Source organism: Amblyomma maculatum, chromosome 2 (genome assembly GCF_055883805.1).
Source record: "Amblyomma maculatum isolate TAMU_Amacu chromosome 2, ASM5588380v1, whole genome shotgun sequence".
Taxonomy (NCBI): domain Eukaryota; kingdom Metazoa; phylum Arthropoda; class Arachnida; order Ixodida; family Ixodidae; genus Amblyomma; species Amblyomma maculatum.
The window spans coordinates 30,307,920-30,324,657 of record NC_139345.1 but is presented as its reverse complement, the minus strand read 5'-3'; the positions used below and the strand labels follow the sequence as shown (position 1 = coordinate 30,324,657).

At 49.3% G+C, this 16,738-nt stretch overlaps 1 protein-coding gene across 2 annotated transcripts in view; it reads right to left on the bottom strand.

Moving 5' to 3' along the window:
* The window catches only part of LOC146198275 (uncharacterized), a 131,011-nt gene that overhangs the window by 98,012 nt on the left and 16,261 nt on the right, over positions 1-16,738 (bottom strand). The window lies entirely within an intron of this gene.

The window sequence follows — 16,738 nt, the reverse complement described above, 5'->3', positions numbered from 1 at the left end:
AGGTCAAGCGGCCTTCCAGGCTGATGTTGGCTGATACATGAAGTGGCAAAACGCCACTTGAAAAAAAAAAAAAAAAAAAAAAAAAAAAAAAACGAAAAAAAAAAAAGACGCCCAAGAGAATTCGCTGTTGTGTGCCAACCTGGGTGCGTATTCCGAGTTTGCGTCGTTACCGAAAGTGTCGCTATCTCCCCGACCTCGAGTCATCTGATCGGTGGAATCGACAGAACCAGATGTCACAGCCAATTGTGGTTCTGACGTGTCCCCCATTAAGATGACTCGAGGTGGGAGAGTGGCGATACTTTCAATAACGACGCAAACTCGGAATACGGTTAAGCGTCCTCCTAATTTTTTCAAACAGGCATCTATAGAACGCTTAAGGTAAAAGTTCATTGCAAGATAGCTTTTCCAGCGAAGAACAGCCATTAAAACTGTACGACGTGCACATAGTAGCCGGGCTACTGTTGACGTCAGGCGCGAATGACGGGAAAGAGGAGGCAGGGGTGTTTGAAGTTGCCCGTCTTATAGTCAGTGAATGATGCAAGGAAAAATACTGAGCTTCCTCGAGAGACGACCTCTTCGTCCGCCCCATGGATGCGAATCTATGCCTCTGTTCACTCCTATATCTTTACACGTGCACTGGCATACGCAACCACTTTAGCGCCTTCAACCTCTGGAGGTTTTTAACGTGCTTTAACGGGAGGTAATTTACGCGCCAACCCGCGATAACGGGAGACGGGATAGCAAATTTTAGACATCTATATCAATATCCTTCTAGGAACTATTACGTACCTCTCAGAGACGATAACTTAGAATGAGCATTAATCTTTGCGACTTACGAGCAAGTCGGCGGCGGCATGTGGATAGAAGCAATGTAAAAAAAAAAAATAAAAAAAAACGCCCGAGTACTGTGCGATGTCAGTGCAACGTCAAAAAAGTATAGGTGGTCTAAATTAATCCGCAGCCCTCCGCAACGGCGGCCCTTAGCCGTTGTTTCGGGACGTTGAAATTCCACAATCCACGGTTTGAAAACTTCTGCACGGTCAGTTTTCACAGTTGCGCAGAATATCCGCTGTCGGACCAGGCGACAGACTCTCAAGTTTTCGGAACAGGTCAGCGCAACGGCGCACCGCGCTCTGAAACGCGGGGGCGGCCTGCCTGCACGCGCTGGCGTCCCACGCTCGCACCGGCGTGCATCTTTGAACGGCCCATCAGCCGAGTGACCCGGGCGGCAGCTGCGCGGAAGAAGCGTGCGCCTCACCTCACGCAAACGGGGCCGGCCTCAGCCGCCCCTCCCGACACACGTGAAGCGTGAGCGCCGACTGGCCACCCCCTGCTTCCGACGTAGCACGTACGGTTCGCCGTATACTGATGAAGAAACAAAGCAACGTTGTCGGCCGCGGGTCTGCTGCCGGCGAAAGTGGAAGAGTCATAAATGATAACGGAGGGAACAGCATTAACCGCGTGCACGCACGCACACACACACACACACACACACACACACACACACACACACACACACACACACACACACACACACACACACACACACACACACACACACACACACACACACACACCTGTTTATATATATATATATATATATATATATATATATATATATATATATATATATATATATATATATATAGAGAGAGAGAGAGAGAGAGAGAGAAGAATGACATAAAAGAGAAAACTGTTACGTGAATCCGCACGTGTTGTGTCACTGTTCACTACCGTCTAGTTTGGGATGCCCGATTACTTGTGCTCGAGGAACGCATGACGGCCGCCTGACCGTATAGTCCGGGCAATGCACACTGCGGAACAGGAGCCGCATTTGCACAGCTGGCCTGCGAGCAAGCAAACGCCCACTTGGCCTGGATGAATGGAGACGAGCAGGTTTCATTCGCGGTTCGCACTCAGACCGGTTCCGACGTCGAATGGCGTGACGCGTGCCGCGCGAAAGGAGAGCCTACGTTATGCATATCGTGTTCGCAGCGCTCGCCGAGCGCTAGCCTGTACCGCTCATGCAGACCACGTCGTCGAAAAATCCACTCCTGCGCGCATCTCTGCATATACTTGCAGACCGCAAAGAAGGGCCTATCCGCCAGTCATTTTGTTTGATACAGCAGGCGTTAACTCCGCCTACATTAGGAAAGACGTTAAACACCGAGCTCAGTCCGACTTCGATATAATACAGTCGGAGCTCAGACGGCCACTGATGTACGACGGACGTATACGAAGGCGGATTATCGAACTTTGTTACGACCGTGCATCCGCATTTGCGCGCTCTATTGTTCGCCTGTGGGCATGGAAAAGTATTGTGAATATGTGGTGATGGTCCAATGGCTCTAAGTGAGCCTGTTTCCAGGAATCCTGTTTTGTAAGCCTGTTTTGCTTTGTGGACAACCTGCAAATGCCAAATTGACCCTGTCAAGAGAACGTCTGGAAAAACACAAAGAAACGTCCCCCTGCGGGAAATAGCAGGAAGTGCTTTCTTTTGTTCACCCTTCCAGTCGATAAGCCCTATCGTCCAGTGAGGAATGCCTACTTTCCAAAGGAGACGACAGAGTGACATGTCCGCTGACGTGCAGGACAAGAAAGGAGCATGACGCATACAGCCATTAAGTGATTTCCCAGGAATGCAGGAAAGATTTGCAATTGTCGAAAACGGACAATGCTGGGAGCGGATGCGGCGCCACGTGCACTCGGGTTTCTGAGAAGTAAAACCACTTGTCGGAACCAGCCTGTGGTTTCTTTGCTGAAGAATAGAAATGTACCTCCTCTCCTCGCCGTTCCCAAGCTTTTCCCGCCAACAAGTGATCACGCCCAACGAATGAATGCCGGACCAGTCAGTGCTTCAGACCATCAGTGCAGTGATGTGTTCGATTGGATGCCGATACCTGAGGGGCGTGCCCTGGATTTGGTTGGTCAGCATCTTCAGAGAGGGGCTGGACATAGGGGGTTTTAAGGACGCTGCAGAGCACGAAATGTCGCTCTGGGCCCTGGGTAAACGGCTCATCCAGTCGCTTCTCGCTATGAACTCTTAACGCTTGCCATTTTGCTGATGTACCCTTCTTTTTCGTGTAAATAATCTTGTAAATAAGTTTCTCAAAGTGCCATTAAACCTGCTTGTACATATTTCACCAACTTCGAAGATTCAATCCTACTTCAACCCCGAGTCTCTGCACGCTACCAAGTGAAGGCCGGGTCGACGTAGCCCCAGCGTCACGACAACTGGTGGCAGCGGTGGGATCTGAATCTACAAGCACAACGACTGGTGACCAGCGTTGGGATCTGAATCTACAAGCCACAACAACTGGTGACCAGCGTTGGGATCTGGATCTACATGCTACAACATCTGGTGATTCGAGGTGGATCAGAATCTACAAGCCACAACATCTGGTGATCGGAGGTGGCATCTCAAGCAACAAGCAGGAGCAACAATCGGCCAACAAGAAAACAGCTCGGAACATCGACCGCATGTGTGGGTGAGTGCTTGGCTTTTCTTCTGATGTGGACCAGGTTCTAAAACAGGGTTAGATTTTAGAACTGGTAAAAAGTGTTGAAACGCCTTTAGGTTTGGTAGTTTGCACAGTTGTTTTGGAAGTAGCCGACACTCGGAGCGATCATGGACCTACAAAAGCTGCAGAAACCGGACCTGTTGCTATTGTGTGAGGAATTGGGAATTGATACAAGTGGTTTGGCACGAAAACCCTTGATTATAAAGGCAATCACTGATCTGGGAACCGATGATGAGGAGCTCAGTGAAGCATGGAACCTCATCGATCAAAAAAAAGGAGCAGCTCAGACAGCAGAAAGAGCGGGAAAAAGAGGAAAAGGAGCGCGAACGTGAGTGGGAAAAAGAGGAAAAGAAGCGTGAAAGAGAAGCAAAAAAGCTGGACCAAGAAATTGAGCTCCGGAAATTAGAACTAGAGTTGAGCAAGAGGTCGGGCGATTGTCCCCAGCTAGCGGTACCTCTTCTCAACAAGGAGGCAGATTTCAAGATGTCAAAGTACATGCAGCCATATGTGATATCAGGGGATATCGGTCTGTATTTGGCTAACTTTGAGCGAACCTGCGAAAAACTGTCCTTCCAGCGAGACACGTGGTCTCAGAGATTATTGACGGTTCTGCCCTGCGAGGCAGCGGAGGTTGTCGCGCGGCTAAGCAAGGAGGACGCGGACAACTACGAGAAGGTCAAAGCTTGCCTTCTGAGAAAGTATAGGCTTAGCGCCGAGGCGTTCAGACAACGTTTTCGGAACGCTACTAAGTCCAGGGACGAGAGTTACCCTGAATTCCTGTACAATTTAAGAGTTAATTTGGGCGAGTGGCTAAAGAGCACTGATTCCTACAGTGAGAGGGATGCTGTAGTCGAGCGAATTCTTTTGGAGCAGTTTTATAACTGCCTCCCAGAAAAAGAAAGAAATTGGTTACAGGACCGAGGCGACATTAAGTCGGCAACTGAAGCTGCCGAACTCATTGAGGACTATGCTTCGCGCCGACAATTCAGCAACCCAGTAGTGGTTAGGCCCCGCAATTCCAAGTCGAGTGTGAATAACCGTCAGAAAAGGCACTTTGCTAGATTTGCAAACGAAGAAAGGAAGGCTTCTTCAGGCAAACGCCCTAGAAAGGACGGCAGTGAGAAAAGTGGGGAAGTGACCAACGCGCAGAACACAAAGAACAAGCTTGGGGCTAGGAAGCCGCTCACATGCTTTAGGTGTAATGAGCAGGGTCACATTGCCGTCAACTGCCGGAAAGAAAAGATTGCTTTCTCGTATGTCAGGGACTGCGATGAAAATATGCAGCTTTTAGAACCCTACCTGCATGACCTAGTAGTCAACGGGAAGCCTTGCAAGGTACTGCGCGATTCGGCCGCAACGATGGATGTTGTCCATCCGGCGTATGTGTCGCCTTCCGACTATACAGGACAGTGTGCGTGGATCCGCCAGGTAGTGGAGGAACAGAGTGTGTGCTTGCCAATCGCGAACGTGGTCATCGAGGGCCCTTTCGGCGAGTTAACAACCGAGGCTGCAGTTTCAGAAAAGCTGCCTAAGTGCTATCCGTATTTGTTTTCCAACAAATCGGACATGCTACTGCGAAAGAGGGGCATCCTTTTCGGAGACAGTGTTGTGCAAGCATTAACACGTTCAAAGGCGCGAGAACTAGCTACACTGCTCATACCAGAAAAATCCACAGCGGAGGAAACGGCAGTTAAAACAGTGGTCGATGCGGAAGATAACGGGTCGGAAAACTTTGAGAGCGAGGCATCTCAGATAAGTCAACTAGAAAGTGAGCTTGATAAGACACGGAATGAGGACGTTCTAGAGAGTAACCTCTTGCCGCCAGTGTCTAGTAATCTCACGAGACTTTTAAGTGGAACCCGAGAGGACTTAGCTATGGAGCAAGCCGTGGTAAATCTAACGTTACACCTTCCCGAGGAGATGGGGGACAACTTGATTTGCCTCAGCGGAAAAGGAAGCAACGCTCAGGAGCTTCTCAAAAAGACGGAGCAGAGAGGAGAACTAAAGAAATCCCAGCTGTCCGATCTGGGCGAGATAATAACAGAGTTTGAGGCCTGCTTCGTGGACAGGCCAGGCAGAACTGATTTGACTGAGCACGATATTGAGCTGACTTCAGACGTGCCAGTGCGATCAAGGTGCTACCGATTTTCTCCAAGGCAAAGAGAAATTCTGGATAGGGAAGTAACTCGCATGCTGGAATTGGGAGTAATAAAACCCTCGGAGAGCCATTATGCTTCGCCTATGATCTTAGTAGAAGCTCCAGGTAAAGACCCTAGGCCTGTGGTAGACTACCGAAAGCTAAATTCTCTCACCAGGGATCAAGTGTATCCTATTCCGAATATTGAGGAGAGAGTAGAACAGGTCAGTAGAGCGGCATATGTGACTACGCTGGACCTTACTCGAGGATACTGGCAAGTACCGCTCACTGAACGCGCCAGCAGATACGCGGCTTTCGTCACTCCGACGGGCAGCTACCAGCCAACAATGATGAGTTTCGGGCTCAAAAATGCTCCATTTTGTTTTTCCCGACTCATGGATAGGGTTTTAAAGGGGTGTGAAACATTCGCAGTGCCTTACTTAGATGACATTGCGGTTTTTTCCGACTCATGGGCGGACCATATGGTACATCTAAGAGCTGTACTGAGCCTTTTGCGTCAAGCTGGACTAACCGTAAAGGCCGAGAAATGTTGCCTGGCAAGGGCGACCGTGGACTACTTGGGTCACAATGTAGGTCAAGGTTTCAGGAAACCCAGCGAGATTAAGATTTCTGCGGTAGCAGACTACCCGCGGCCGAGCACGAAGACGGAAATTCGAGCATTCCTAGGTCTGACTGGGTACTACAATCACTACATCCCTAACTATTCAGCTTTGGCTAGCCCTCTGACCGACGCTCTCCGCAAGACAGAACCGACAAATGTAGTCTGGGACGAACAAAAGGAAGCCTCCTTCGTAAACCTGAAGGCTGTGCTGATTAGCCGTCCGGTATTGCGAGCTCCAGACTATGGCCGAGAATTCACGGTCCAGTGTGATGCCAGTGATCGAGGGTTAGGTGCTGTTCTCTGCCAGAGAGATGACGACGGTAATGAGCACCCCGTGCTCTACCTGAGCAGAAAACTGAGTTCTAGAGAGAGGGCTTATTGCGCGTCAGAGAAAGAGTGCGCTTGCATTGTATGGGCCATTCAAAAATTGCAGTGCTATCTTGGAGGGGCCAAATTCACCGTAGAGACGGACCATTGTCCCCTGGCTTGGCTGCAAACTGCGACATCGAAGAACAGTCGCCTTCTTAGGTGGAGCTTGATTTTACAGCAGTACAATTTTGAAATAAGATACAAAAAGGGGAAGTTAAATGGGAATGCGGACGCGCTTAGCCGCTCTTTCTAAGCGGTCCGAGATGTTCCTCACCATGTATCCAAATTGATAATCAGGTTTTATTTTTTTTTTTCTCGTGCGCTTGTATATGTGTGACTATGTAAAGCAGCACGTTTGGTTTTCTAGGAATACGTGGGTCCTGAACGTCTTGAGAGTGGGCTTTTCTCGAACAACAATGGCAGTTTTCTTTTAACCTGGTCTCTTCAGACGGGAGCCGAGTGCTTGCTTCGACATGTGGTTGAGTTTCAGACAGCTCGAGCAATTTGGCCTACAACAATCAAGACAACGCGACAAGCAACAGCGAGCTTCAAGCGTTCACGTGCAGGCCATTAAGTCGTCTCTTCATGCAGCAGCGGCGACTGCTGCCCTCCGTGACTCTTCTGGCGGGGGAGGAGGCTGTTACGACCGTGCATCCGCATTTGCGCGCTCTATTGTTCGCCTGTGGGCATGGAAAAGTATTGTGAATATGTGGTGATGGTCCAATGGCTCTAAGTGAGCCTGTTTCCAGGAATCCTGTTTTGTAAGCCTGTTTTGCTTTGTGGACAACCTGCAAATGCCAAATTGACCCTGTCAAGAGAACGTCTGGAAAAACACAAAGAAACGTCCCCCTGCGGGAAATAGCAGGAAGTGCTTTCTTTTGTTCACCCTTCCAGTCGATAAGCCCTATCGTCCAGTGAGGAATGCCTACTTTCCAAAGGAGACGACAGAGTGACATGTCCGCTGACGTGCAGGACAAGAAAGGAGCATGACGCATACAGCCATTAAGTGATTTCCCAGGAATGCAGGAAAGATTTGCAATTGTCGAAAACGGACAATGCTGGGAGCGGATGCGGCGCCACGTGCACTCGGGTTTCTGAGAAGTAAAACCACTTGTCGGAACCAGCCTGTGGTTTCTTTGCTGAAGAATAGAAATGTACCTCCTCTCCTCGCCGTTCCCAAGCTTTTCCCGCCAACAAGTGATCACGCCCAACGAATGAATGCCGGACCAGTCAGTGCTTCAGACCATCAGTGCAGTGATGTGTTCGATTGGATGCCGATACCTGAGGGGCGTGCCCTGGATTTGGTTGGTCAGCATCTTCAGAGAGGGGCTGGACATAGGGGGTTTTAAGGACGCTGCAGAGCACGAAATGTCGCTCTGGGCCCTGGGTAAACGGCTCATCCAGTCGCTTCTCGCTATGAACTCTTAACGCTTGCCATTTTGCTGATGTACCCTTCTTCTTCGTGTAAATAATCTTGTAAATAAGTTTCTCAAAGTGCCATTAAACCTGCTTGTACATATTTCACCAACTTCGAAGATTCAATCCTACTTCAACCCCGAGTCTCTGCACGCTACCAAGTGAAGGCCGGGTCGACGTAGCCCCAGCGTCACGACAACTTGTACGTCTAGCGGACAGCCGCCGAACGACCGCCACTGGATTCGATTTTACACAGCTATGACATAGTTTACAGTCGTCTTGCTCGTCTCTGCATATAGATCAATAACATTCATACTCCATACTCCCGGTAATATATCAGGGGCTTACGGTTGTCAGCTTTCTTTTTGCGTTTGTGTAAATGTAAGCCTTGCAATTGTAATGTCACATATAGCACTGTGGGTCAATACATACCTTTGCTTTGACTCTTGTAGAAGCATGAAAAGTGCACGATTAATGCAGCGGACCATGCTTCCACATTGTGCTTTAGCCATATGTTAAAGCTCGTATCTTTATTTTGGTGCTACAGCTTGCATATTATCAGTTAAACTAACACAAGCTACTTCCTCACAGCTGCTCTAAGGAGAAGCTTTCCTGCTAGTCTACATGTTTGTCTTCGAGAAGGGTGCATGGAAACCAGCAAAATGTTGTGCAGTTTACAGAATAAAAAGGTGACGATTCTAAATGATTTAATTATCGATCCCTGCCTTTCAGAGCTGGAACAATGACTTTAGACATTTGCCCGTTAAGCCACTTGAAGTGCAGGTTTCTGCCACCAGTGCGTACGCCTGTAATACTGCAATGCTGTGGCTGTGCTTTATGTTAATATACAGCATCCTTTATGCTTAGTTCCTCTGCATATTCACTCCATGCCTTGGCCATTGATGGGGGCTCATAGCAGCAAGCATTTATAACGCGCTATGTTTGGTCAGAGTGGCACATTGAAAAAGACGACATAAAAACATTAAAATATCTTGGTATTCTGAATGGGTTTTGCTGCAGTTATATGACCTTTCTGAATGGAGGTGCACACGTGCAGTGCAATCTGGAAAAAGCAATTGAGGAAAACTGGCAGTTGCCCTTGGACCTAATCAAAGTTAAGCACAGATAATTTGAATTTCATTCTTCCTTCTTTTGCAGGAGGAGCCCAGCCTGCTTTGTCCAGCTTAGACCAGCAAGACCAGCAACGGCTGATCGAGTGAGTGCACAAGATAGTAGCTGCTCCCGGCATCCCAGCCTGAGGCTGCCCGCAGAGGACTCGATCATCTCTTCACCATTTCCCAAATATTCTGTTTCAATAAATACATTTTCCTTCTCTCCAAGGAAAGAGCTGTCACGGCCAAGGATACTTTTAAAAATTATTCAAGTAGATACTTAGTACTCCAGTTGGCCTGCTTTTTACCATGCCATTCTGTCTGTTGTTGCATGAAGTTTTAACATGGATACTTTTTTTTTTTAATGTAGACTGTTTATGCAATTTTTTTACAATAAAGCCTAAAAATAATCCTAAATGCTGCTTTTACAACCATGCATGCTTGTATGCTTATGCACTTTGCATGTTTTCAGAGACAGTGTGTATGTGTAAACCTCAGCTAGCATATGTGCCTCTTCGATGGAAATATTAATTGCATCATGCTGTTCAGTGCTTTGTTATGTTAATGAAAATATGAAACACGCAATATCATGCCAAGGGCATGATATTGCCTGTTGCAAATTACCCTTAATTTTTTATCTTTTCATACTTCTGCTAAACAGCAAGTACGTTCCAGACGAGCGGAAGTATACTTCAAGCACCAGTCGAAAACGAAGACATCTCCTTTGACGCGATAATGGATAATACTCCTGTGTATGCACAGTGCTGTGTGCATTTTAATATCACGTTCATGACCTTTTCGTTACTTCCTCCTAATGCATATAGTGATCTGACGTATAGGTTTCCACGCTTACAGTGATGTGTGTTTCGGTAATAAAATCTCACGCCGAGCATACGATACTGACTTCGTCAATGCATCTTCTTGGGGTGTATGTATGCGTGATGTTTCAGAAAGGTAACAAAGACAGGCGGGGCATTCCTCCCGAAGAAATAATTTTGTAACGTTCTGGTTTGCCAGTATTTTAGCATGAACCATGGATTGAGCTTGACAAATTACGCTTGATTTGAAACGCAGAGACAATTTTATTACGCAAACTCAACACAAATAGTCCTTAAGGAATCAATTCGTTACCATCAGGCTCCACAGTGCTGATTTAATAGGCTCTTAATTAACCGCAACAACCATTTTTTAAGAGTTTGAGTGTATAGCACCAAGTACAACGTTCAAAATGCTGATCTTTCGGTTGCCTAATTTAACCCGACCTAACAGACACGGCACCCTACCCTCGCTCGTCAGCGTCCGTGAGCAGCAGGCGTAACGCGCCGTGTTCACTTCGCGGAAGAAGGTTCCCAAGCTGGGCATGTTGCAACGCGGCGCCAGGACGACGGGACGGATGTGCGGCGCATGTTTATTCTCATCGGCAGGGCCGCTTCATTCTCCTCGAACTTGCAGCGTCGACGCAAGAACCACGGGAGCGGGTTTCTTTATGCATACGCATCCTCTTATATCCGCGAGTAGGTGCTCGAATGATTCGCTCGTGCTGGAATGCTCGTCCGCGCGTGCCGCTTGAGGCTTGGCTACTTTACTTAGCCTGTACCAGCTTGCACAAGGGTGTGTACCGAGCCACGTGCCCTTGCGCACCGCTCGACGACCACGAATGTGGATGAGCGACGCGCTTTGATTTATAGTGGGATGTGACATAAAGGAGCAGCACTGGCGGTGGTGATTGATGTTTATAACTCCGCTTGCACGACTTGTACGAACGATATTTTAGATCACGGAGAGTAAGTGGGATCCTCAGCTGAAGACACCGCTGAAGGCTGCTGTCATTTGCTCTGAAGGCTGCTGCCATTTGCTCTGGTAGTTTGCGCTCGCAACTGCGCTAAGGGCCTCTGCAGAGAGTCCGGTGTCGGCGTTGTGGCCATTGTAATTGGAAAACTACGAACATGTCTGTCGTATTCTGACTGGCCGACGTAAGATGTCGGGAGACCATATGCATGGCCGAGTTAGCAGGCGGCCTGGAGTTGGCAGGAAATGAGAATCGAGCACACGACCGTTGGACCGCCAATCAAAAACACTACCAATTGGCTATGCGGGCACATTCGCACGGCTTCATTAAAGCGGGGATGAGAGTCAGGAAGCTCCGCCACCTGAGACAAGGGAGGTGCAAACCCGACTATTTGCTGTTTTTATCCGTCGCCGATTTCATCAAGGAAGCTACCTCCATTCTTCGGTCCCTGCCGCTGCGATGTCGGCGAATCGACTGATTGTGCGCTGAGACATTCTTTAGCGTGGCCGCTGACTGCCCCAAAGAAGCTACAGAAATTCAACCGTGGTTCGCCCGATGCGACTGCAGCGGCCATAACTGACGTCGTGCCGACGGGATCGGCAGGCACTTTTACGGTTTCATTCGCTGAAACAGCACCACCCCGTCAGCTAGGTCGCAGCGGCCCCAGCAGGGAGCTGCCCTGCGCCCACCGTCTAGGAAGGTCGACGTTTGCGGTAGCGCAGGGTAGCCAGCTATCTGTATAGCCGCTGCCCATACCGCGACCTCGGGTCCCGGGCCTTTCTGGCTTTTTTTTTTTTTTCTTGCTGGTTTCCAAGCTTCCACGCTTTTGCTCCGTGTGCTAACACAGGTATTATACAGCGGCTATATACTTTTCCTTTGAGAGACATTGGTAAACTGACATTGACCACCTGGAAGCGCCTAAAAGATGCACTCCACTCCATTCCCATTCTCCTTTAGACACTCCTTGTAGAACGTTATCTCAGATAATGGCATGGTAACTAGACCCAGCGTTGAGCTTTGCCACTGTACAGTACGTGCTTTGTAAATATTTAGAGTGCATAGCTTACTTAGCAATGTAATGTCATCAGTAAAACGTGGATTGCTACAAGGCAATCCCGCTATCTGAGCACTCGCTGTAAATATGCGGTGAGAAGCGTCAGAGAGGTTGTGCCTCATTTCCGGATACCCTTCCTAATCGATGTTCTATCGGAGAAGTTTTGGTCGATGTGAAACTGCTTTAGTTGTTTTCTACCAAATGTGCATGTGTCTCTTCCACTCCCTGGCTACGCAATCGTGTGGCAAGTGGAATGAGCTTTCTCATAATATATGGAGGCTGCGGTCCCTGGTTGGTTGGTTGGTCGGTCGGTCGGTCGGTCGGTCGGTCGGTCGGTCGGTCGGTCGGTCGGTCGGTCGGTCGGTCGGTCGGTCGGTCGGTCGGTCGGTTGGTTGGTTGGTTGGTTGGTTGGTTGGTTCATAGGAAAGGAAAGGCGCAGTATCTGTCACACTTGCTCTGTGGACACCTGAACCGCGCCGTAAGGGAAGGGATGAAGGTGGGAGTGAAGGTGGATAGAGAGAAAGGGGGGCCGTAGTGGAGGGCTACGGAGTAATTTCGACCACCTGGGGATCTTTAACGTGCGCTGACATCGCACAGCACACGGACGCCACTTCGTTTCGCCTCTATCGAAACGCAGCCGCCGAGGCCGGGATTCGATCCCGGGAACTCCGGCACAGTAGTCGGGCGTCTTACCACTGCACCATCCCGGCGGGGCCTTGTCAAATACGCTTTCCAAAAGACACCTTTGTCCTTCGGTTCACTGAAATCTAAGGCTGACCTGATTCGATTCACGATCGCCTTAATATATACGCTGTAAACAATGGACAGGGAGCTTATCGGTCTGGATGCTCTTTCAAGTACTTGACATCGACTTCTTACGAATTAAGACAACGCCATCGTTCTTCAAAGATCCCGGTGCTATCGGGGTCATGTGCACTGCGTATTAAGGGCGGCAAATTTTCATAGCGCAACGTCCCCATATCAGCAGATCTGGTGTCACCTGATACTCTCCACCGGCTACTTCACCGAGTCTTTCAACTTCCCCCTTTTTGTTACCGAATGTATTTCCAGTTAGTACACACCACTGCATCACTCATCATTGGCACTGACGATCATTTCGAGCCACCTGAGGTTCACTGCGGCGCGCTAGAGTGGACCTCGCTCTGCCCCGTTGTCTAACACATCATACGCCCAGTAACAAATTCCGCACGTGGCGCGCGACCCAGTGCGAAGAACTCTATAAGCGATTGCAGGGACACGAAGAGCGCACTCCTTTGCTCGCCTCGCCCGCACGTTGAATAGATGGAGACGGTCGAGCGCCTTTGAGCTGATCGAACGCGTTTTCAAAACATCGATCAACACGCGGTAGACCTGCTCGCATCCCGTTTGCCTTCGTTTTCCGCAAAGCAGCTGCCAGCGGCGACGCCGTTCGACAGCGATGAAAAATGGCGCCGCCCACTGCTCGACCCCGCGGTGTCCACAGCGTCGTCCTCGTGAACGTGGCCGTTGTAAGATCAGCTCAAGCGATCGCGCGCCCAGATAGGACGGCGGCCAACGCAAAGCCACTGCGTGAGCAGAGCGGCTGCATTTTAGTGTCGCTGCTACCGTGCTGACCTCCAGACTCGCGACTTCCCTGCCGTGGTAGAAAACGCGCGTCCCGAGTCGCTACAGGTAAAGGTTAGAGACGAACGGCGTCGTCGCTCAGACGAACGTCGCCAAACTCCGAACTGTCACTTTTACAAAACCGCGCTCATCAATCCCCGCCGTGACGCTACGCTGGGCTCCGCAGTAAACACCGTGGCTACTGCATGAGGCATGTGCTTCTACAGCGAATCGACTGCCGCACGGCCGCTTTCGCTATATCCTGCGCATTAGGAGATACGGCTGGCCACGAAGCACTAGCGAGGGAAACGGGGCTGTCGCTCTGTTTTGACACCCCGAAGGGAAGCGCTTCCTTCCTTTTCCGGCCTCGCGTCCCTATGAACCACTGCTTAAGCGTCGGGCCCGCATCTCCCATTGTTTTCAGGGGCGCTGTAACTAAACTTTACTCTTCCTTTCTCTTCTGTTTCGTCTTTTGGCACTAGTATACATCTTTTATTTCCTTCTATGCCACGGTACGTAATTGGAGCGGGGGCTCCTTCTTTATTGGCCTCATCTACTATCAGCTAGCGACGCACAGGGTCGTTCACACTTGGAGCATGGTCCCCGTCTTCAAACAATGCGTCCGACCCGGCCACGCAATGAAGTTATGTGACATGCTATGCGAACAGCCTTCAAGTCCCGGTATTGTGCGATGTCAGTGCACGTTAAAAAACCCCAGGTGGTCGAAATTTCCGGAGTCATCCACTACGGCGTCTCTCATAGCCCGAGTCACTTTGGAACGTTAAACCCCACAAACCAAACCAAACCAAACCACTTCCTCACTCTGCTTCGATCGATCGAGTGATTGAATGAGTGAGTGAGAATGAGTGAGTGAGTGAGTGAGTGAGTGAGTGAGTGAGTGAGTGAGTGAGTGAGTGAGTGAGTGAGTGAGTGAGTGAGTGAGTGAGTGAGTGAGTGAGTGAGTGAGTGAGTGAACTTGATATCCGACCGCGTCGAGCGCAAAGGCACACTGAAAACAGCACCCGCGTTCAAACTAAAAGTGGACAATCCTGCATATCATTCTGGCGCAAAGCGGCGCGTGTCAAGTATACAGGGAAAAGGCGCATATGTAGTGTTTTCCTTTCGCTCTTTTTTCAAAAACTACACCTTGACTCAGGTTGGATGGGTTGTCCGTGATCACCTTAGCTCCGCCGACATGCGTATAGGTTGTGGAGCGCGCAGAATTTGCATTAACTCACATATTACTGTGTAAACAACACTTGTTCTCTCAATCAAGCGCCTCCCAACTTTGGTGCAAGAGCACAGACGCTGGACGCTGGCTGGACCTTCGGCACCAATCCACGTATAATGGGGAAAAACAAAACTCGCACTCACACACTCGCAACGTCACCGCTAACGGTTCCGCCAAAAGATAACGGTTTTCACCGGACGTGTTTTCTCAGCCTCCCACCGACAGTCGCAGATGCGCAGTGCATTCGCGCGCTGCCAAGTTTGTCCACACCTCAGCATGTGTGTGCATCGGTTTGAGCACAATACAGCCTGCACTACAGCCTGTAATACAGTACTGGAACATAAAGCCACATCCAACATTCACGCTGCAAACATTCCCTTTTAACAAGGAGAAAGGGGGAGGAAGGGGGGGTGGTGATTTTCCCCAGAATGAGTATTACTAGGCCACTACCGTGTCGCTCGGTTTGTTTTGTGTGCTTACGCCGTCAATGCCGCAGTGTTCAGTGGGCGTTCTCTTGATGGCGACCGCGTCTGTGCCATAAAAAGGAAGCCAGCACTCAATCGGGCCGGTCAATAACGGAACGAACACCACAGTCGTCCGTTGGGCTCCGGAACGGAGCACTGCCTCTCAGGCGAGGAAGCTCTGAACGGATCGTCCCGGGACGAAAGAAAGGTGGACGGGAAAAACCGAGCCTCGGCTAGAAAGCCACGTCATGATCTACTTTGCCAGTATTTTTTCTGTGCTTGCCTATGTCGCTTTATGCCCGTACGCTCTAAATCTGTTTTTTTTTTTTTTTTTTTTTTTCGTACCGCATAGCTTTGACCGCCGAAACTGTACCTGCTGACCTCGACGAATGAGTTTCCATGTGCTTCTTTAGGAACTGCCCGTTTGGATATTTCGGAGCGCATTTACCCACAGTGAGCAACGGAAGGTGAGGTGTTTGCGCTAGTTGACCCCGATGAAGGCAGCGGTGTGCTGCATTCCTTTGGGCGGTTATAAAAGCGAAGAAACGAAGAACGATTCGTGTTCTGACCTCTCTGGCGAGGGCACAAGAAAATCAGTCTCCAAAGAACTAGTTAGTGTCCGCTCAATATAAGACATTGATGGTGAAGAGAAACACAGCCTGTCCACACCAGCGTCTGCTTCCGTGCAAACAGTACTGAGAGTTTGTATATTGGCTCTGAAGAACGCTTCTACCTGCATTCTAATGACACTTCCACTTGTCATGCTCAAAGCCTTGGATGCATGCTTTCTGAATCGTTGAAAAACCGCCAGGACGTGGTTAATTCCATCAGTTAGGTGTCATCATGCCACTGTGTTGTTTTTGAAAAAGAAGACATGCGTGGACTGATTCCTGGGTTTACGTTTGCAGCAAGGGTCCTTGATAGGTATAGCGCGGATGATGGAACGAGTTGGTAAGATGAACTTTACAATAGCACGGACGGAGGACATAGATAGTGAAGTGTGTGTTTGCATGCGAAAAGAGAGCAATGGCTTTATGCATATATTTATTGAGGGCATTTGCTTGATATTCTAGGAGGCTATAGCAGCGGAAAAGATTGCGTTCGAGCGGCATGTTTCTCTATATTAGATCATTTTTGCTTTCACTTGTGCTTGCCTCCTTAGTAATGTCGCGCAATAATGAATGCGTATGTGTACTTCGCGCTCGGCTTTTCGTGGTTTGCGTATTTGGTGTTTTTTCCACGCATAAATAATGCTGGCTTGTACTTTTATCAGCGGTAGCTGAAAAAGCTGTCAGTCTGAAGCCATGCTATGCCGTATTGCATCATTTAATTGTTGCTTCTTTCTTCGCGCCCCGCTGCCCTGTTTCACTGCAAAGATAAGTTTTCTCTTCGGTGCAGTCAAAGTGATTCGCATGATAAGA